General features: G+C 34.6%; 1 protein-coding gene across 7 annotated transcripts in view; it reads left to right on the top strand.

Annotated features, from left to right (window-relative positions):
• The window catches only part of PTPRK (protein tyrosine phosphatase receptor type K), a 582,621-nt gene that overhangs the window by 441,398 nt on the left and 118,822 nt on the right, over positions 1-22,401 (top strand). The window lies entirely within an intron of this gene.

Raw genomic sequence — 22,401 nt, forward strand, 5'->3', positions numbered from 1 at the left:
TTGTTGTTTTTGTCATTTTTCACATTTTTATGTGAGCATATGTTAAATTGTACCAAGGAGACACACAGGAAAATAGAAGCTGGGTGGAGAATCCTAATTTTGTATGTAAGCACCAAGGGCATGTAGTTTGGAGGACTTGCTGTAGGAACTGGGGCCTTAGTTCTGATGTATGAGCCACAGGATCCTGGTGACAAATGTGTTTGACTCAAAGAAACAGAGTCTGTGATTGCGTCCAGTGAGGGTCACAGCCATTCAGTTAGACTGGAGCCCAGAGTGACCGTGAGGTACAGGCCAATAGCCAGAACTTGCCCACAGTGCAGAGGGCATGCTGTGCTTTCAGGGCTGTTTAACATGATCCTTAATGTGGTAGGGAGCAGAGGAGTGGCATGCTGGGATTATATTTTAGGTATATCACCCTGGAGAAACAGTATTTTCATTTAATGTTTTCAATCACAAAATAAGACACATATATAAACAGATTGTTGATTGCAGTAAAACAAAGACTAATCTTTTTATACATGGCACAACTTGATGTGGGCACTGCCTCATATTTTACAAGCCTCACTGCCACCATTCTACACCACTATTTCTTTATTCTCACCATGCCTTTTCATGGCTCTTCTGGACTACCCTTTACTCTGCCTCTGGACCTTCATGCTGAGCTGCCTGTGTGGAATATGCCATTAAAAACTCTGACAAGTAACGTCTGCATCCTACAAGGTGGAACTGACTTAGTCCTTCAAAGGTGCATCTTGATGCTTTATTATCAAACTTTCCTTGTTGTATGTTGTCATAATTCCTTTAGTTTTCCTTTATAAGATTAATCACAATTTTAATTAAGTAATTTATAACAGCAATCGCATTGTATTATTAAGTGTAGTACGTACATGTGTGTGTATCTGTTATTGTGTGTGCACAAAAAAGCAGTTAACAACCACACTTCGTCCTTCTTTCTGGATGCTTTTCTCCTATCTGTGTGTCTATGTGTGTATTGTACCTGGATGTTGTTGTTAGGAACAATGCCATAAATATGTTTTGTGTCCATATTTGTATGACTATTATACTAAGAGTATTTTCCTGTCTAATTAAAAACAAAGGGAGAGCAGATAGAACTGGAGGTAAGGAAGCTTGTTAGGAAATACTCATTGTTCTAAGTGAGACTTGGAAGTAAGTAATGAGGAAGAGTTGAATTTTAGAGTGACACATACTAGGTGTGGGGCTTGATTCAATGTAAGCCTATGGAACAGGGGGAAAAACTAGCATATCTTGGGTGACTTACAGGTTTGAGCAAATGAGTAGGTGACTGTAGAAGGAAAAATTGGTTTGGAAAGAGAGGTATAGAAAGATGATGTGTTCAGTGACTGACACGAGTTTGAATTGTCTGTAAGAAATCAAACTGCATTTACTCAGCGAATTAGGCTCTTCTAATTCACCACTAAAGTAAAAAGCAAAAGAATATGGCCTCTGAACTCTATGTGCTAAACTATATTTAGGTGCCAGGTTTAAAAAGGGCTTAGTGAATTATTAAGGGAGATTATGACTCCTCTTCCCCAAGAGGCATTTTCTGAGTACACAGAAGCGTTTGTCTGCTGCATTTTGAAAACGATCTTGCTGAGGCAAGGGGATTGCCAGCCCAGATAACCTGTCAAGCACTCCTAGAGCTCTGAACCTGTGATATACTTATTTTTGTATTGACTCTGTCACATGCTTCTAGTGGACCATAGTTTTCATAACCAAATGTTTCCCTTTGCTAAACTATTAAAAATTCATTGTAACTTAAAATACATTCTCTCCATCATAAAATAAATGGTAAGATCTCATATTAATTTGAAAAGGACTAATTCTTCCATACCTCAGTTTTCTTTTTATTTTCAGCCAAAATATTTATAATATATACTTTAGAAACTGTATTATATATGCTAGTTTTGAGTGCATGTTTTTTTGCAAGTTTTACCCCATTCTAATTAAATTTCTCTTCATTGTGATCCAATCTAAGTGTAGGAAATAAGAGCTTGGTGTCATTGAAATATAAATTAAATATGTATATTTAAAAGCTTGAATATTAAAGTCAATCTCTAAAAGTAATTGCATTGTTACACAGATCTCTAACTACTCTCATAACTAGATGTCTGGCTCATCGAGATTTACTTTACCTTGCTCAAACAGGGATAATGAGAGTAGTGATTAGAATAATATGTTTATTAAAGCTATAAAATCTGTACCAACATGCTCTCCTCCATCCTCACAGGTAAAATTGAGCATTCATTTTTCTTATGACTATAAGTTATTTATAGACATACCTACTGTATGCTAGGTATTCGGCTAGACTCTGGGAATATAAAAATTAAAAAGAAATTAGAGGGGCTCCCTTTCCAGTAGTAGAGCTAAGCACACACAATGATAACTTGCAAGTAGAAGTTCCATGATGTCAGTTATCACAAAGCATTATAAAGTCTTCTAACTGGGCAAGGTGAAGATGTGGGAATAGAGCAGGATTCCAGAGAATATCTGAGCTAATATAAAAATTTCAAAGCTAGATGATATTCAAGTGACATTAAGTGATATTAAAAAATGGCTAGGAGGAGTTAGCCAGATGGAAAGGTTGAACGAGGGAGAGGCTGTCAGAGAGGGAAGTGTATAACATCAGGGGAAAGGGCAAAAACAGAATTATGGAGGTAAGGAAAATACATGTGGATATGGAGAACTACAGATAGTTTGATATTCCAGAAACATGAAGAGTGCTAAGAAGACGGTGGAGAGGTATGTGGAGCCTAGATTAAAGAGGGTATTCCATAATTTGTTGAGGAATTTGAACTTTACCCAATAGGGCAGTGTTATTCACAGCTTGGTATCTACAGCTGACATAAGGGAGTTTAATGCAACCTGGAAAGCACAGTTATAAGTAAATTTTAAAATAAAAGTAAAATTGTGGAGAAAGGGGAACCCTCCTACACTGCTGGTGGGAATGTAAACTAGTGCAACCATTGTGGAAAGCAATATGGAAGTTCCTCAAAAAACTAAAAATAGAAATACCGTTTGACCCAGGAATTCCACTCCTAAGAATTTACCCTAAGAATGCAGCAGCCCAGTTTGAAAAAGACATATGCACCCCTATGTTTATCACAGCACTATTTACAATAGCCAAGGCATGGAAGCAACCTAAGTGTCCATCAGTAGATGAATGGATAAAGAAGATGTGGTACATATACACAATGAAATATTATTCAGCCATAAGAAAAAAAAAATCCTACCATTTGCAACAACATGGATAGAGCTGGAGGATATTATGCTCAGTGAAATAAGCCAGGCGGAGAAAGACAAGTACCAAATGATTTCACTCATCTGTGGAGCATAAGAACAAAGAAAAAACTGAAGGAACAAAACAGCAGCAGACTCACAGAACCCAAGAATGGACTAACAGTTACCAAAGGAAGAGGAACTGGGGAGGGTGGGTGGGAAGGGAGGGAGAAAGGGAATAAGGGGCATTATGATTAGCATACCTAATGTGTGTGGGGGGCACAGGGAAGGCTGTATAGCACAGAGAAGACAAGTAGTGCTTCTATAGCATCTTACTACGGTGATGGACAGTGACTGTAATGGGGTATGTGGTGGGGACTTGATAATGGGGGGAATCTAGTAACCACAATGTTGCTAATGTGATTGTATATTAGTGATACCAAATGAAAAGTAAAATTGTATTTTAAATTAAAAGTGCTATTTGTTTCATATCAGATAAAGTCATTAATTGCATTTTTCATTGTTACTCCTATGTTAATTTAAGATGAATATTCTGAGAAACATCTGAAATTCTAGATCTATTCTGTATTTTCTCTTTTCCTTATGCCCTCCAACTTAGTAAGTATTAACACATAGTTGTAGATTGATGGGAATGATCACTAATGAGTAGTTTGTGACTATCACTTCTGGATGTTTGGATGTGATGTGGAGCCACACATGTTAAGTTGATATTTTATTGGAAGTCACTTTTAGCATACTGTCAGAGTCTAAGTTGGCAAGCCTATCTTACTCAGAAGCTAGAGAGTTAAATGTTTTAACTTAGGATATAACAAAAAAATTTACTTTAATGCACACTTTTGTTAAATTCAGGACTTAAAATTTTTTTTTCACATTTGGTTGCAGCATTGAGTATTTTTTAAATATACCTACCAATAGGACACCAATCTCTCTCTCTGAAAAGCATAGGAAACCATTCTGTTTTGAGTTAGATTAAACTTGGAGTGACTGTGTCATTTGTATCTCTATTTAGTCATCTTAGGAAATCTCTCTGATTCTCAGAATTAAATATGATGCTATTTTGACCCCAATGAGATAGGTTTAGACTATTCAATAAGTTGAGTATGTTGCATAAAATTGAGTTATTTTTGCATAGCACTTGAAATCACTGAAATGATCTTTAATAGCATGAGCAGTGTCAGGAAGAAATGTGTTTATCTTTTATTTTGAAAACCTATGTGGGCTTCTTTCCCCTCTAAAATCAGTGTGTTTCAGTGTAACACGTCAGTCTTGTATTCATGGCCCATTTTTCACTCAGTATATAGAAAATACAAGATCATTTTATTCACCATTTTATTTCCTTCAACACTGAATCAAGATCAGATAGGTTATGCTTAACTCTTAGCTGTTCTCAATGAATAAAATATCTGTATTGACTTTCGAATTTTAATTCTGTGTACAAAGTGCCAATTTTCCCCTCTGCATACACAGCTGTGTTACACCAGTGTTGAATTCACTGCCCTGTTCCTGTATCTGTGTGTAGTCCTGGTGTCTGAGGATGACTGATACCAAGTCATGGAGCATTGTGCCCTCACGTTTTCCCGCACATCCATCAGGAGCATATTCTCTGTACATCAGGGGTATTCAGCTTAAATAGAATGTCCCCTACTACTTCCAAGAGATGGGCATTGCTCTTCTGCATTGCATAGCTCCAACATATGACAGTATTCATTGATATAGACATTTTGTCAATAGCTTCCCTGATTTTTTTAGTGCATTATTGTTACTGTTAATTTTTTTAGCGGCCTCTTAGAAATAGTGTGAATTTGGAAGTCTACTGCTGCTCCCTTCCTATCTTTGGTGACTGAAGTATTTCATCACAGAAAACATCATTTTGCTTTGATTTTGTAAGAACTTGTTTGGTTTACTTATAGAGGTTACTGAGCTTGTTTCAAAAATGATAAGAAAGTGTCATTAGATGTAAGCCACTATTTGACACAATTTTATTATAGACAGTACAATGATCAGAGATGAATGGGTCACCAAATAGAAGAAAATCCAAGTTTCAAGTACTCAAGCTGTGTATCATTTTTTTGTCCTTTTTATCACTGCCTGTTCTAGCACAAAAAGAAACACATGATGTTTTGTCACTTCATACTTGTTCACTCTTTATGCTAAGGACCTGCGTATGTTCATCACTGTCTTTAGGCTTTTATGAATCAATTCTGAGACATTGGCACATATTAAATTATTGCCATATAACAACAAAATGTAACAATTGAAAAAGCAAATATAACATGTGAGTAATTGTACACAGAGCTTAAAATAAGATGAGAGAAACTGGACCATAACAGTTCTTATGGCAGATGTGTGCCATTAATAATGTAACCATTAAGAATGTAAGTGGGTTACATTGAAAATCATAATTAACCTTATATTTCAAACTTCTGAAAGTGAAAAAGGACAAGCCTGGAAGGGATGGAGCTCATTTAGGAGGCTGATGTGGCTGTTCATTTGCATTTAGCTACTCTGGTGTTATTTAAAGAGCTGTGGTCACAATAATATGTTAAATGTAACTTACTGGAACATAGTAGGTATTTTACACTTAAGAAAATGTAAATTTTAATCTCTGTGTGGGAAAGTTTGTATGTATCATTACTGATGTTTTTCAGATTCCTTAATACAAATTCTGTATAGATAATATGTTAAATGTAACTTACTGGAACATAGTAGATATTTTACACTTAAGAAAATGTAAATTTTAATCTCTTTCTGTGGGAAAGTTTGTATGTATCATTACTGATATTTTTCAGATTCCTTAATACAAATTCTATATACTGCTAGAAACTGAGTATTGTTTTCAAGTCTGCCAGAATTAGATTTGAATTCTGGCTAAACCATCATTAAGTTGCTCAACTTCTTCCTAGTATCAGTTTCTTGTTTTATAAAATTGTGGGGGAAAAAATAATACCAGCGTTTTAGACTTGCTATGAGCATTAAATGAAGTAATACATGCTGAAAGCCTTTTCCATAGCACACAGTATGTATTTAATTCTTAGATGTCTCCACTGTTTTTGTGCACTGTGTATCACATTTAAAAATTTGAATTTTATTTTACTTTTATTTTATTGGGTTTTTATTGACTATTTAATTGTCTTAGCTAATTTTTATTTACTCAAATGACTGAACTTGCTTGTTATTTTAGCATCACTTGGAGGAAGCAGTAAACAGTATCATTTTTAAACAGTACAGTATTGGCACTGAAACAATATTGACTCTTAAGAATGTGTTGAGGAACAATTGATTTTGACTGAAGTGTGAAGGGTGTCTTGTGCTGTTCAGGGATCTGGCTGGGTTTCGGCAGGGCTGGAGGACATATTGCAACAGGAGAGAGATGGCTTTCGGATCCATGTAAAATTCAAAGAAAATCGCAATGGTTGACAAATGAAAAGAAATACATTTGTGTTAAGGAGAAAAGAGAGGGCTCTCCCTGCGTGGCCTTGGCATGTGCCCACAAAGAGGGCTGCTGTCTTGCTCAGCAGTTGGTGTCATGTCAATTATGCCTCTCCATGTGAGTCCTCACTCAGTGATGCACAGCTGCTGGGAGGGAAAAGGCTTTCCCTTGGAGAAGCTTGGAAATTCTCCCATCCCAAATTGTCACAAGTATTATTATCTAACATAGATATTGTCATTGCAGTTTTTAAAAGAGCTGTGATGAAATTGTATGTGGGTATCGTAAGGCAAACTGATGCACTGTTAGCATTTTTTTCCATCAGTTTTTGATAAACTAATGATTCTCTTAAAATTAAGCCATATATTTTTTTATTTGAACATAATGTTTAAAGACATCAAATAAATACTATTTATTTCCCCATCACTTTTTGCATTATATTACTTTGGGCTGTTCTGCCCGCTCAAGGAATATCAATGAAAAAGATGGGATGGTTGTCTGTAAAGGAAACAGATTTAATGTGTTCATTTACTGAAAACTAACGCAGTTATTCATTATTTGATTCAATAAGTTAATTTTAAGTAGATATCTACAATGTGGCATTATGCTTGAATCCGTGATGGATGCAAAGAAATATGGCATAATTCTTGTCTTCACAGTCCCCTTGGAAGAGAGAAGACATTATGAAAGCCTAACAGATACTCAAATTACAGAGTTCTACTTTACCAAGAGAGTATCATCAAAAACTACAGCCATGATGATGAGCCTTAATAATTGTCCTGCTAATATTTTCAATATACAGCATTTAAGATGTCAGGAGAGTGTATATGACATTTTTTAAAGAGATTCCCTCAATGGTTATAACAATCAAAGTGTGAGTGCTTTAAGAAAAATGTTTCAGAATGACTTGAAAATATATGTTTCTGATGTACTACATTCCATGATGATCATTGCTTCAGAAAATGCATTAAAAAATACCTTCTTAAAGCATGTAAAAGAAGGGAATGAGCTGGACCTGCCATACCTCAATTGCTGAGTACTCCATTTTAATGATTTTCATTGGGCCCTGCACATTTGTGTGTAAAATTTACTTTTACATGTAAAAAATTATGTGAAATTTTAAAAAACACGAACAAAAATCTTGCATGCTAGTGAAGTATCAGTAACTTTAATTATTGAAATTTAACTATTTGAAGATTTAAATTTATTTATGAGAATTTATTAGTAAATGACTAGATATACAGTCTATATTCAAGACATCATAATTTTAAAAGAATCTAAAAACTAACTACTTTGGTATTTATTTTTTATTTTAAAGTATGTTAAGCAATTCATAATAAACTATCTTTTGTTAGGTGCTCAATCATTTGTACTTACCAAATTATTTTTTATTTTTTATGTATTTGCAAAACATACTAAGAGTGTTCAAAGAAAGCATTAGATATGTTAGAATATGATAAATAGCTACTGTTTAATCATGACATTTGGTTGCTGGAAATGTCATTGAGCAACCATTTATATAGAATATAAACAACAAAACCTTTGAAGCAACCCTCCTTATAGCTTTACATTCAAAACAAAAATTCTTGAAATTTTTAGTATTACTATTTAATGATATATTGAAGACTTCACTTGTAGAGAAAAATAGTTTGCATTCACAAATGGAAATGAGTGGGTAGGCTCAAAGGATTTGGTTTAGCAGAAAAGCTTTGTATTTAACAGCATTATCTATTTTTCTTAAAGTTCTCTGTTTGTTAGATTTCTGTTCAATTTTAGGGCTGTTTTTATTCCAAGTTAGATATTTTTCCCTAATATCTTATACACATATTCTTGAAGGACCTGAAAATGGGCAAAGTAATCCAGATATCTTGCTTTTTTTTTTATTAAGGTGTCACTGATATACACTCTTATGAAGGTTTCACATGAAAACATTGTAGTTCCTACATTCACCTGTATTATCAAGTCCCCCCATACCCATTGAAGTCACTGTCCATCAGCGTAGTAAGATGCCCCAGAGTCACTACTTGTCTTGTCTGTGCTACACTGTATTTTCCGTGACCCCCCACACCATGTATACTGAACATAATACCCCTCAATCCCCTCCTCCCTCCCTCCCCACCCACCATCCCCAACCTCTTCCCTTTGGTAACCACTAGTCCCTTCTTGGAATCTGAGTCTGCTGCTGTTTTGTTACTCAGTTTTGCTTCATTGTTATACTCCCCGGGTTAGTGAAATCATTTCTCTTGTCTTTCTCTGCCTGGTTAATTTCACTGAACATAATACCCCCTAGCTCCATCCATATTGTTGCAAATGGTAGAATTTGTTTTCTTCTTATGGCTGAATAATATTCCATTGTGTATATGTACCACATCTTCATTATCCATTCATCTACTGATGGCACATAGGTTGCTTCCATATCTTGGCTATTGTAAATAGTGCTACTATAAATATAACATAGGGGTGCAAATGTCTTTTTTTTTTATTAAGGTATAATTAATATGCACTCTTTTGAAGGTTACACATTAAAAATTAATGTGGTTACTACATTTACCCATATTATCAAGTCCTCACCCATACCCCAGTGCAGTCACTGTCTATCAGTGTAGTAAGATACAACAGATCCGCTATGTCCCTTCTCTGTGCTACACTGTTCTCCCTGTGATCCCCCACACAATGTATACTAAACACGATACCCCTCAATCCCCTTCTCCCTCCCTCCCCACCAACCCACCCACACCAGTTCATTCTTGGAGTCTCTGAGTCTGCTGCCATTTTGTTCCTTCAGTTTTGCTTCATTGTTGTACTACACAAATGAAGGAAATCATTTGGCATTTGTCTTTCTCTGCCTGGCTTATTTCAGTGCACATAATGTCCTCCAGCTCCATCCATGTTGTTGCAAATGGTAGGATTTGTTTCTTTCTTATGGCTGAATAGTATTCCATTGTGTATATGCATATGTCTTTTTGAATCTGAGATCTTGTTTCCTTTGGGTAAATTCCTAGGAGTGGAATTCCTGGGTCAAATGATATTTCTATTTTTAGTTTTTTGAGGAACGTCCATATTGTTCTCCACAATGGTTGAACTAATTTACATTCCCATCAGCAGTGTAGGAGGGTTCCCCTTTCTCTGCATCCTCACCAGCATTTGTTGTTCCTTGTCTTTTTGATGTTGGCCATCCTAACTGGTGTAAGGTAATCAGATACCATGCTTTTTTAAAAAATACATATTCATGTTTTAATTGTTTAATTTTTAAAATCTAAAGGTTAACATAAATTATGGAGGAAAATGGGCAAAAATAACATTCTGAATTTTTTTTCTTTATTTCGAGGGAACCAGAATAATGAAATACAAACAAACAAGAAAATATACCTGGCTGTGTGTACAGTAATTGTATACATTTAAAATTACAATTTATATGTAATCAGTAATTACATATAAAATGGAAGATGGGAAGAACAGAGATGTAGAGATGACTGCTTAGAATTCAAAAATACTGCAGTCATCATGATTTTTAAAAAATTATTTAACTTGACATTTTGAAAATTATAAATGAATTCTTTTCCTTTCCCTGTGGGGAATAGAAGATAAATAGCCACAGGTGACAGGTAATCCACTTTTGGTGGAAAAAATCCTCTTCCCAAATTTCTCTAGGATTTCATACTTATAAGTGATAATGTTAGTTGACCACTAATACAGTATCATAATAAAATTAATAGCCACAAATCACTCATAAAATATACCAGGTATTTTTAAGCACATTACATGTAGCATCTTATTATATCTTAATTATAGTTCTTTGATGTAGATACCACTCTCCCATCCCCATTTCATGGAGTTGGGACTGATATATATACAGATGTTAAGTAACTTACACATAAGTAACTGAAATCTGATTCCACAGCCCATTCCCTTTAATCAATTTCATTCACGTCTATGGTCTTTTCAGCAATGGAGGTCTCTGTTCTCTTACTGTGGCTACATTCAGTAATTTAAGAAATATATCACATGTAGAAACACATAGAGATGAAGAAATACTCTTATGAAACTGGTTCTAGGCCACTAAAACAAGCAGGCAAGTGTAAATAAAAGCCATACCCAACGGTATTTGACGCCAGGAATCAGAGCCTGATTGAGAGTAAGCTCAAGGTAAAGAGTACCCCTAAGGCTCTAATTAAAGAGCGATTTCTTTAGGTTTCCATGCAAGTGAAAAAGATGCTTAATATGAGTTTAATGACACCATCTGTTCTACAGTATAACCTAAAACAAAATCAATTGTTCATAAATTAAACTCAATTTATACAGAACATCTCATTTTTAAGTTAGAATATCAAATAATGTAAGATAACAAAGTTTATTGTTCTTATGCTTTGAAAAAAGCATCCATTGACTTCAAGGATTTTTTATTTCTCCATCTTGTTGAGAGTTATTTTGATATTTAATGTTAAAAGCCCTTAGAATTCATAACAACTCCTTTAGGGTAAAATTACCTGAAGTTAATGTATTCATCACTTTCTAACTCTATGCTTAGCATTGATTAAGTGAAATAGTAAATATGTTCTATCCCTGGAGGAACTTGATCTCTAGTTGAGAAAATAAGAAAAAAATGCTTGAAAGATCAAAAAATAGTAATAGGCAGTTCAAAATGAATATTGTTAACCTAGCCTGATATTCATGATAGATAAAAAATTTCAGTGTGCTCTTCAGATTCCCAACATTACATGTATACTTCCTTCTGTCAAAGATTTTCCACTTTAGTTTTTCAAAGGTCTATAATAACCTTACCCTCCTCCTGTTACTTGATTTCTCCCAGTAATTTGACATTTTTGTTACTCAAATTGAAATCTTTACTTTGCTTCTATAGTATTAAAACATGTTAATGTTATTCCTAGAGAATACAGATGGTCAGTTGTTTAAATTTCATTTTACAACTAAATTCAGACATATAATTTTAATGGTGGCTTTTCTATTATTAAAAGTAATTTTCACTCAGCAAAAATTTGTAGCTCAATTTTTATGTGCCAGAAACTTAGTGACTGCAGAAGATACAAAGATCCACTAATTAATACATTCATTCATCCATCATTTATGGTGAATGAATGCGTGAATAGGAGAGGGAGTGAGACAAGTGAACATCTGGGAGAAGAACATTTGCGTCACAGAGAAGAGGCAGTGCAGAGGCCCTGCCAGAGGCAAGAATGTGCCTGGCATGTTTTAGGAAAGTCTAATGGGTAGATTAGACAGAGAGTAGTGGGAGTTGACATGGTCAGGGAGCAAGGCCGGGGGGAGGGTGGGTAGTAGAATGTGTGTGACCGAGAAAACCATCATAATGACTGTTTTTCACTCTTACTCTGACTTCGGTGGCAGTCACTAGAGGATTTTTCAGGGTCCCTCTGACAGTGGTGTAAAGGAGGGGGTAAAAGAAGAAGCAGAGGTTCATTCCAGTTTAGTTTGGGAACAGTTTTACTAATTGCAGCCCCAAGTGATATCAGCTAAGATTGAAAAAATAGCAGTGGTAGAAGTAGTGGTAAGGGGTCTAGTTCCATAGAGAATGTTCAGCGTTGCTGATGGAGTGGAAGTGAAGTGCAGGATGAAGGAAGGCCTTTGGGTGAACAAGGTTTTTTGGCCTGGGTACCTGGAATATGGGGAAGACTGCCAGAGGAACAGACTGTGCAATAGCCTTCACCCAGTTTTGCAGATTTGTTTGAGATGCCCACTAGACAGCCCAGTTGAGACATTTAGTAGGCAATTGGATATATAAATCTGGAGTTCAGGGCAGAGATCAGGCTGGAGATTATTTTCAAAGGCAAGGAAATGAATTCTTTCGGATGCATGTCAAAGTGATTCACCTTCTACTTATTTCCACTTTATATGTCATCATATATAGGGCTTATAGAGATTTGGGACATACTCAGTTACAAGAATGAAAAATACTTCACAAAGAACAAAGGTGAACTAATATTCAGACAGCCACAACAGATCATTAAAAGAGAAAAATAAGGTTTTCAAATTGAAAAATATTAGCCTTCCCTGATATTTGCATATTAACTTTTTTCTGGATAGCCTTAGACCTTAAAATAGTGGACATAAAATATATTGCAGTGCTTTAAAAGTATTCGAAGTGGGAATATTCATAAAGCAGATTTGGTTGTGAATTTTGTACTCACTATGCTATTTGCTAACTTTAAAGTGATCATATTTATTTTTCTAGGACTTAAAAACAATGGCTCTCATTCCTCAATCTTAAAAAAGATCATGAATCTTCAGTTTTAATATAGGCTTAGATTTTCCAGGTAGAAGTTAAAGAGTTCATTATTCTTATCTCTGTCAATTTCCTAATTTACAAATGAGCCAAACCAATTAATCCTTGCAAGTCTCCTGTATTAATTAGAGTCTTAGGCAGGTTTCCTTGCAGTTTTGTAATTCTTTTTGTCACATTTTCACTGTGTTTACTACTCAGCTTGATGCTTGTTGACATGCCGACTCATGTTTGAGTGCCCTAGATAGGTCTTATTCATCTAGAGGAATGAGTATAAAGAGGTCACACCATATAATCACACAGGCATTTCTGGCGTGTGTAGGCCATATATCTCCTTTTAATTTCATCTCTGAAAAATGTACAGGGATTTCTGCACTAGCTGTACAAGTCGATAAAATTTATAATCAAGGCTGCCTAATCTCTAAACCTAATATAAAACTTCACAACTATTGATTACATGTGAAGGATCTGCAAGCTGTTCATCATGCATGAAAGCATAGCATAAATGGTGGCTTCAGAAAAGGAAATGGACAAATAATCATCAGCCCTACAGCCCTTATATGTCTTTCTATTCCTGCTGAGTAAGCATGTGACCAGACACTTGCATTTTATAAAATCCAAAGATGCATCAAAGGCTGTCAATAGCCACTATCATTTTCAAAATTTGTATACTATAGCTTTTTTCTATTATAGTTTAGAAAAGTTTCACTTCCTTGTTCAGCAATGTGATCAACAGCAAATTTGTCTATTTAGCAGATTTCCAGAAGGAATGAAAGAAAGACCTAAGATGATGTATTAAAATCATGATCTTAGTAAGGAGTGAAATGAGCTTTACTTACATAGGATATCATTATAATTAATTGTTGTAGTTTATTTTTGGGGTGTGTGAGGGTGCTTTCATGTCATAAGATATCCTCACTTAAAACAGACCCTCTTGACATTTCATTAACTAATATACTTCATAATAATTTTCCAGTTTTAATTGACTGACTGACTCATTCAAGAATAGATGTAAGATGTCTGAAAGAGAATTATGTAGTTAAGGAAAACACTAAGCAGTGTTAAAAGGGTTTGGGTAACAATATATATGTCAGAAGTAAAGAAGTTTAGACTATGTTTCAGGTACACTTTTTATAGACACCTACAACATCATATTGATGTAAAAAGTTAAAATATTGTAATAAGTATTAGGGCACTGGAAAATTACTCTTTCAATTATTATAGCCTAGAATAAGGTATTAATATGTCTTCTCACTCATAGAATTATTAGTCCACATTTAATATATTAGTATCTATAAGAGCATAATGAAAAAAATGAACTTTCTCTCAAAGAGCATACAGGGAATGAAGACAAAACAAATTCATTTAAAGTCATTTTTTAGAGCATATATCATATACCACAGTACCTGGCACCTGTCAAGCTTTTAATAAATGTTCCTATTACAAAAAGAATACTAAATAAGCATGTAGTGGCTCAGCACAACCCATTATAGAAAAATAAAATGTGTTGAGCATTCTTCTGTAGAGAGATGACATAAGCTTCACACAAATATTAAGGTAATTTACCAAATGAAGAGATTAGGAATGGGGATTATTAAAATGGAATGGGGATTATATCAAAATGCTGAATAACAACTCACCACAAAATTTTGTTAGTGTCGTAAACAAGCATGTATTACTCATACTTCTGAAATGGTTGACTAGGAGTCTGATGATTTGGCTGTCTCACCACAATCTGATAGGCAGGTGGCTGATCCAGCTTTTGCTGGTGCAACGAGGGTGACTGAGCTCTGCTTCCCATGTATCTTTTATTCAAGTGATGGTGGCAGTGTACGAACCAGCAGGACCTCACGGGGCTTCTTGAGATACAGGCTGTAAACCATCACTGTTGTCTCCTTCTTGAGACCAAAGCAAGTTACAAGATAGGCTCAAAATCAAAGCGTGAGGAAATATACTCTCTATTTTTTGGTGTGAGGAATTGCAAAGTCACATGGCAAACAGTATGAATACAAGGAGAGGTAAAGAATTGGAGTCACCACTGTAACTACTACACAGAATTGAGTTCTAAAGGTCTATATTTTCATTAGTTCTTGGACTTAAAGCATATTAAAATTATTTGCTTTATTGTTCAGAAAATAAAATTTCCAAGTATATACTATGGGCCAATGACTGTGCTTGATACAAGATGTTTACCTCAGTTTTTAGGACAGCCTAAGAAGTGTGTAATTTTTCTTCTTTTTGGGTTGAAGGCATTGAAAAATCCCCTCTACAGTTTTGTCATTGCTATAACAGCTCTTCTAAAGTCACCTTATTTTTTACACTGCATCTTATAAATCAGTGTTTTCCATATTGCTTTTTTAATGGTTATATGCAAATCACTCTACCTTTTTGTGTCTGATTAATGCTGTTGCTAAAAATATTTTGTGAAAAATGAAGCTTGTTTTATAGTAGTGATAGGTTATTTTCTTCTTTTTCTATAAACTAAAGGAAAATGCCTTTTCAGTTTTCTGTTTCACATTTTATCCAAGTGTAGGCAGTTATCCTTAAAGAATGTTTTATTTTTAAAGTTTTACTTATTTTATGGCACAGAAGTGGAATATGCACTATCAGAGATGAATTGAAGTGGACACATTGATTGTAATTCCATGTTTCTTCCAACATAGTCTAATATGATTACATAAGGGTTTAAGTGAAATACATGAATTCCCAAATTTTCAACTGCCCATATTTTGAGAATTAAGTTTCATAATAAGACATTCAGCTAGACTTCTTTATTGGAAAAAGAATCATCTTTGTCTTCTTTTCCATGTCACTTGGTATTATTCTTGAAAAATCACACTATTTCCTTAGCATAGTTGTAAAGAAGATGTGTATGTTAAGTTTATTAGGATGACTTGATGAGCTTCACTCAGGCTCTTGAAAGCAGTGAAAATGACATATTTTGGGTTAATCTGATGAGTGCTTGATATTGTTCTGATTGTGGTCCTGGGTAAACATTATTTTGACTCTGCAGGAGAGCTGAATGAGACATGTACCGCCTGTCATTCTGTCTCCCTGAGTCCAAGAGTGTCATTTCAACAGTACAAGAGAAAGCCCCAAGAGTTGACAGTTGGTTTGTGATTATTCCTGGACCTGAGGCTCCCTCACGTTACAGTACTAATCAAGTCATCTCACCAACTTACCACTAACTCAATTTGACCCATGGGAGCAGAGATGAAATATCTTTGGCAAGACTAATGATGCTATAAGGTTGAAAAGATGTGCAATGTAAAACCGTGTTTATTTTCATTGCTTACCATGAAGCAAAGCATAAAAATATAAAGCATCAGTCGGGAAAAGTAAAGACTGTGTCTTCCAGAGACCTTAAGTTTTTTCCTCTCCCAAGTAATATCAATGATTTCTTCCTTTTATTTTTTTTAATTCACTTTTGTTCAGAATTTCATCTCTGTTGTTATTATTATTATTATTATTATTATTATTATTATTATTATTATTATTATTCACACTCACATATATTTTCTCTGGCAGTCCAGAAATTGACTTTCCTTGTATTTATTTTAATAAATGGAATGAAAACAGTCAGCTTCTAGGATTTCTGATGAAAAAGTAGCCAGGAGCACAAAGCTCCCTGTCATGCTTCAGTGCTCTTAGTTTGTGTACATCTTTGACAGGATCTTCCTTTTTTCCTTGGCAAGAGCTTTGGGACATCCTCTGTTTTTCTCTGACTGACAGCTGGATAATAAGTTTTATCATTCAAAACTGATTCTAGGGAAATATGATCCCTGCCCTCAATTCTCTTGTAGCTGCTAAGCTTTTGTTTTCACAACTCTTTCAGGATAACTGGAGATTATCTCTACAAGAGGACATGGATATTGACCTGTCATGTCATGTGCTGTTTAGCAAATACTAAAAAATTGGATTCCTTTTTATCTGTTATCTAGAACCACTTATTAAATCATCTTGCTGTTGAGAGCCGCCTCAAAGTCAACAGGTTCTATTGATGTTGCCTCTATTTTTCTAAACCTTCATAGAATTATTTCGTTCTTCATTTTATCCTATCAAGGATAAAATATTTGGGTTAAATATTTGACACAAAAATTACAGGCAAAAACCCAGTGCTTGAGCTGTTCAGAATTTAAGTCAGGGAGTGATATGTTATTTATTTACCTGCTAATTATATAATACTGGTCATAGATTTCATAGGTAAGTTTTCTGCCATTTCTTTTTATTTCTTCTTGATTTCATATATCTTTTTTGATTGTAACAACTAGTAAGTAGGTGAACAATAGAACGAAAAGTGGAATGGGAAATATTAGTAAATGTGGGTGATCAACATTGGCAGAAAAGATAACCAGCCAATAGTGACATTTCTCATTGCATGTGCTTTTTAAAAATTTAATAGTTTTTAAATTTTAGTAGTGTTTTCCTATTAAAATTATTGGAAATGAATGAATGGAAGAGACCTTTATGCTAATCTGGTTGCACATCTGTCCACAGGACACTTAAAAGAGGAGTTGAGATTCATCATCTAAAGAATAGATTGGAAAGGGGTTGGATTCTGCTTATGGTTCCAGTTCCTGCATGTGCTTCTTAATGTTCCCTCACCTCCCCTGCCCTCATCTTCTCCAAGTATATTACACATGCCCTTAAAACTTAATTCCTCTGCTGGTGTCCTCAGTTCTTACAGATTTCACCCAGTCTGAACTTCTAATTGATTTTGGGGGAAGAACTGCATTAGAGTGTGTATCGAACACACAGATTTCAAAACGTAGTAGGATCTAGAAAGCTTTACTTCATGGTTTTTCTTTTACCATCTTAACTTTGATCTGTCCTTGATACACCAGTTTCCAACTTGAGGTAACCTCCAGTCTCTATGGAGGTCATGCTCATTCTTGGCCCCTTATTCTTCCCTAACACATTGTAGTCTTCGGAATTATCTACTTCCAGTGTCTGCACTGCACAACCTCAAATTAATTTTTCTGAGGTAGTTAATTGATTATGTTAATTTCCTACTTAGTGACTTTCCATAACCTGATGGATCAAGTTCAGCCTCTTACCGTGACATCCAAAGTTTTTCCAATCAATTTTCCCCACAAAATCTCCTACTGGATTACCTGTACATCAGCCAGTTTAATGTTATGCCTCTGTGTGCCATTCACCATTCACTTCTTTAAATTATTTAATCCTTAAAAAAGTATTTATGCTCAGTTTGTATATAATGTATCAGTTTTGAGTAATATCCTTCTTTCAGTTATTATATGACAATTTAAGTAATATTCCAATTTAGAAAGTTCAGAATTTTGTTTTTGTGTTCATGTATCTGATGTATAATGCAATTATTGGTGAGGCACAAGAGTAATGGATCAGGTTGAGGAATTTAGGTAATTTTGTTAAATTTTTTCGTAGAATTTCCTTTGAATGGATTTTGTGGTAGTAGAACTGTTTATACTCTAATGTAAAAAATCTTATGCATGCAGTTGCCAGACCATGTCAAATGTAATAGAATTCAGAGAAGTTGGATAGCAGAGTGCCTATCATGTGTGCGAATGTATGTGTGTGTCTATAAAAGTACATATGTGAATATGTGTATGTGTATGTGTATCTGTATAGAGAGGTAGGTAGACAGATATCTGAGAAGGTCCCGCTTACCTCAATAAAAACTGAAATTTAAAAAAAAAGAAGTCTCATGCCAATTAAGAGAAAGTATAATTAAACAGTGACTTCCTCTGAGTTACTGCAGTTGCCATAGAGTTCAAAATAATTGAGTTTGATTTTAGATGTGTATATTTGTGTTTAGTTTGTTGTGTGAGAGTAAAATTTAAGTCATTTTTAAATATTAGAATAAAAGAAGAGGGGTAGTGAATTGCTTTTGCTTTTGACACTGAGTCCTTCCATATAGATACATTTGCATCTCTTCATTCTTCCAAACCTAGAGAAACACCATGTTCTTACAGACTTTGCCTTGGCTCAGGGCTATCCAGCCCTTCAGGCAGTTCCAGTAGTAGCTAATCAGCTAGATGTGCAACTGAGCAGAAAGAATTACTAGCACATACACTCCCAATTTTAAGGGCTCTGTAGAGGGGTTGTATAAAGGAAGCCAGAGGGCAAATGAAATTGGATATAATGAGATTAGTTAGGAGAAGAAAATTTCTATTTATTTCTATAATTATTGAAGTTTATAAATAGAAATTAATTCTCTAATTGTTTTGTGGTAAGTTTAGGAGAAAATGTAGAAACACAGTCAGGAATACAGCAGGCAGATTGAAGAGTTCGTAATTAAGCTTCTAAGTCCATACACTATTAAGTAGATTTCTTTTTTTTTTCTTTACAACTTTTCATTTCGATTTATTCACATTCATATGTCCTCTTTATTTTCTTATTTCTTTTTTTGTTTGTTTGAATAGGCTTCTAAGTATGCTATTCAGAAATATAATCTCTCTATGGTGACTGCACCCTAAAGGCAGATGTTAGGTAAACTAAGAAAGAAAACATAAAGGTAAACTTTAAATTATTACTATGGGTATCCACTTTTTTGGGGTTTTTTTTGTCTCATAATCTCTATTCATTTCCTAAGTTACTTAGGTAACCGCCCCTCCCACACACAACTCCTGTCAGTGAAGTTATGTCAAATACATCTGTAGCACAGATTCCCTTTAAAACTTATTTAAAAATAAATTTGTACCCTTTTCACCCATTTCTCCCACCTCCCACCCTTCCCTTCTGGCAACCACCAATCTGTTTGCTGTATTTATGAACTTGGTGAGTTTTTTCCTTCTTTGTCGTTCTTTTTCTACCTTTATTTATTTATATATTTATTTTGATTCTCTATATAAGACAGATCATACAGTATTATCTTTCTTGGTCTGACTTACTTCACTTGGCATAATGCCCTTGAGGTCCATCCACATTGTCACAAATGTCAGGGCTTCATTCTTTATATGGCTGAACAGTATAGCACAATTTGTTTATGCATTCATCCATCAGTGAACACTTAGGTAGCTAGCTTCCATATCTTGGCTGATGTAAATAATGTTGCAATCAATAGGAGTGTGTGTATATATATATATATATATATATATATATATATATATATATTTGAGTTAATGTTTTTGTTTTCATTGGGAAAGTACCCAAAAATGGAATAGCTGGATCATATGGTAGTTCTATTTTTAATTTTCTGAAGAACCTCCATACTGTTTCCCCTAGTGGCTGCATCAATTTACACCCCAACTAACACTCTGCAAGGATTCCCTTTCTCCAATTCATGTCGTTTCTTCTCTTTTTCATAATAGTCATTCTAACAGGTGTGAGGTGGTATCTCGTTTTGGTTTTGATTTGCATGTCCCTGGTGATTAATGCCTTTTCATGTACCTGTTGGCCATCTGTATGCCATTGAAAAAATGTTTATTCAAATCTTCTGCCCATTTTTTAATGGGTTTATTTATTTTTATGCTACTGAGTTGTATGAGTTCTTTATATATTTTGAGTATTAACCCCTTTAAACATACATGATTTGCAAATATTTTCTCCCATTGTGTAGGCTGCCTTTTCATTTTGCTGATGGTTTCCCTTACTGTGCAGCTTTTTAGTATGATGTAATCCCACTTATTTATTTTGCTTTTGTTGCTTTTGCTTTTGGTATTAGATTAAAAAAAAAATCATAGTCAACGCCTATGTCAGGGAGCTTACCACATATGTTTTCCTTAAGGAGTTTCATGGTTTCAGGCCTTATGTTCAAGGCTTCAATCCATTTTGAGTTAATTTTTGTGTGTGGTGTGAGAGACAGTGATCCAGTTTCATTCTTTTGCATGCGGCTGTCCAATTTTCCCAACCATTTATTGAGGAGACTGTCCTTTTCCCATTGTATATTCTTGGCTCCTTCATCATAAATTAACTGATGTACATGGGGTTATTTCTGGGATCTCTATTGTATTCCATTGATCTGTGTCTGTTTTTATGCCAATGCTATACTGTTTTAATTACTGTAACTTTCTATTATAGTTTGAAGTCAGGGAGTGTGATGTCTTCAACTTTGTTCTTCTTTCTCAAAATTGTTTTGGCTATTTTTTTTTTTTTGTGTGTGTGTGTGTGTGTGTATGTGGTTCCATACAATTTTTAGGATTATTTGTTCTATTTCTTAAAAAAAGAAATTTGAAATTTTGGTAGGGATTGCACTGAATCTGTAGATTGCTTTGAGTAGTATTGCTGTTTTAACAATATTGAATCTTCCAATCCATGAGCACAAAATGCATTTCCATTTATTTGTGTTATCTTCACTTTCTTTTATGCTCTTTTATGCTTATTAAGTTGTGTTAGGATGCAGGGTAAGTGCAAACTAAATAGTGGGATAAAAGGAAAGGATGCGTGAGAGAACAATCACATGGAAACAGAAATTTATAAAAAGGGAAAATGTCAGATTCAAAATGGGTGGTGTATGAAAGCAAGTACATAAATATTAGACCTTAAACAACTTAAAGAGAGGAATAAATATTTCTTAGTGTTTTTTCTCATTTCTGAATGGGAGATTTTCATTCATATATTCCACATGTTCACTGGGGAAATCTTACTTTCTCATTGTAGATACTTTTAGAAAAAAGTATGGCCTGACCTGTATATGGCCACTAAATCATATCTGATTGCTGCCTGATAGGCAGCAGACGCACAGTCTACTTGGGAATTTTAGGATGATCCTCTAACTGCCTGCTCAGCTGCTAGCAGTGGCACCAAAGACTGTGTTTTCAGTCTAACTAGATTGAACTGAAAGTGTCATTACTCTTGTGCCTGGTGGGGAAAATATTTGCAAAGAGCTGGACATAAAGAGATTTTTTTAAATGATTAGAAAGCTATGTCATTCTTGCAGCCTACTTACAATGCTTAAGGTAAAACATGTGAAACAGAAGTGGTATAATAGGGGGACTGGATACTGTGAACAATCAGCAGATTGGCAGCAGCATTTAAAACCTAAGCACTGGATTCTACCAAAGATTAATTTGCATGTGTGTGTATATATTTGTATGTATTTTTATAGTTTGAGGTTTTAAATTAAATGACCACTGGAGTGTATTTCAGATCACACATTAAATACATTGAATTGAAATCCCAATTTGGGCTTGCCATTTGTATGTCCTGCTGATTATTTTTACAGAACTGGGATTTTAATCTCAAAAATGAAAATTTACCAAAGCACTCAAATTGGGCTTTTTGTAATATTTTTCTTATTTTTTCCCTACTGATTCCATTTAGCAAGAGCAGTGACTATTCTTAGTGAGTTAAGGGAGATACCAGCAAGGTCTTGACTTTTTTCTTTGTAAAATCAGTGTATTAAAGTTGTACTGTGCATTGTTTTGTTTACTGTTTAGACTTTGCCATGGCCACGACTTTCATAGAGTGATTATTTTGATGAAATTTGATGATTAAAGTTAGTCTTGCATGAGGAAAGAGTACACTTGGGAAGCAGTGA

The sequence above is a fragment of the Manis pentadactyla genome, chromosome 12 (genome assembly GCF_030020395.1).
Source record: "Manis pentadactyla isolate mManPen7 chromosome 12, mManPen7.hap1, whole genome shotgun sequence".
Classification (NCBI taxonomy): domain Eukaryota; kingdom Metazoa; phylum Chordata; class Mammalia; order Pholidota; family Manidae; genus Manis; species Manis pentadactyla.